Genomic DNA, 1,817 nt, shown 5'->3' on the forward strand with positions numbered 1-1,817 from the left:
CTAAACTAGTATAGAAGACAGTAACATTATCCATAAATATAAAGGACAGCCTAATATTGCTTGGGAAGAAGCTGACCTGCTGTTTATATGCTTTTGCTTTATTTGATACTAGCCGTTAAGCCCGTAAAAACGGGCGGGTATTGGAATGTTTTTTTCCCCAAGGCCCCCCTCCCGTTGCAGCTGCAAAGCCCCCTGCCATCCTCCTTCCCTGCCAGCTCCAAGGCCCCCTCTGTCCCTCCCTCCCAGCTCCAAGGCTCCAGTCCTCCCCCCTTCCCAGCTGCAAGGCCCCCTGTCCTCCCTCCCTCCCTCCCAGTTCCAAGGCCCCAGGCCCTCCCCCCCAGCTCCCAAGGCCCCCTTCCCTCCCTCCCAGTTCCAAGGCTCCCTGCTCTCCCTCACAACTGTAAGGGGCCCCATTCCCTCACAACTGTAAGGGGCCCCCTGCCCTCCCTCCCAGCTGCAAGGCTCCAGTCCTCCCCCCTTCCCAGCTGCAAGGCCCCCTGCCTGCCCGCCCTCCCTCCCAGTTCCAAGGCCCCAGGCCCTCCCCCCAGCTCCCAAGGCCCCCGGCCCTCCCTCCCAGTTCCAAGGCCCCAGGCCCCCCCAGCTCCCAAGGCCCCCGCAGCTCCCAAGGCCCCCTTCCTTCCCTCCCTCCCTCCCAGTTCCAAGGCCCCCCCCTTCTTCCCAGCCAGCTGGAAGGCCCCCTTCAGTCCAGCCCTCCCAGTTCCAAGGCCCCCCTCCTTCTGAGACCTCCCATGTCCCCTCCCCTCCCCTCCCCTCCCCCCCCCCCCCAAGGTAGCCGCTACCGCCCCCCCCCCCCACGCCGGAGTCGCCACCACCCCCCCCCCCCTTCACCCGGCCCGGGCCCTCTCTTCGTTATTCAACTTACAGCAGCGCCGAAACAGCAGCAAGCAGCAGCTCCCGTTGGCCTTCCTTCACTGCCTGTGCCTCGCCCTCGTGTGACGTCACGTCGGCGAGGGCGGGGCACAGGCAGTGAAGGAAGGCCAATGGGAGCTGCTGCTTGCTGCTGTTTCGGCGCTGCTGTAAGTTGAATAACGAAGAGAGGGCCCGGGCCGGGTGAAGGGGGGGTGGTGGCGACTCCGGGGGGGGGGGGGGGGCGGTAGCGACGTCAGCGGTTCCCTTCAGCGCAGTTTCCCTCTCTGTCCCGCCCCCCTCCTCCCGTCATCACGTCTTGACGCGGGGGCGGGACAGAGAGGGAAGTCTCTACTGCGCATTTGCAGGTGAGTCGGTCACTTGCCATTTATAGGTTTGATTACAGCAACTGAAGTGAGTCATTATACATTATATACTTTTTCATACTTTTAGATTAATTATTTTTCCTCTCATGTCACTGTCTTCTATATTAGATTAGAAGAATGTCCAACATCTTTTATTATTTGTTAAATTTGTTTAAATTGTGATACTTTTATTGCGTTATGCTGTAGTATATGATCGCTTGTATATGTCTATTAGGCTGTCCTTTATATTTATGGATAATGTTACTGTCTTCTATACTAGTTTAGAAGAATGTCCAATATCTTTTATTATATGTTGTAATTTTGATATTTTTATTGCGCTATGCTGTAGTATATGATTGCTTGTATATGGTCATTAGGCTGTCTTTATATTTATGGATATACAATTTGAATATGTGATCATTTTACTAGGAGGATTATTGTTTTAATATTGAGTAGTCTTCCTATAATTTGTATTTATTATTTTTTAATTATGAGTATGTATTTTTGTAGTGAATATTTAGATGTATTTATTTGAGATTTTGTTATTGCACATGTCATGGTATTTTATGTACTTCTTTCTTTTTT

The sequence above is a fragment of the Microcaecilia unicolor genome, unplaced genomic scaffold (assembly GCF_901765095.1).
Source record: "Microcaecilia unicolor unplaced genomic scaffold, aMicUni1.1, whole genome shotgun sequence".
Lineage (NCBI taxonomy): Eukaryota > Metazoa > Chordata > Amphibia > Gymnophiona > Siphonopidae > Microcaecilia > Microcaecilia unicolor.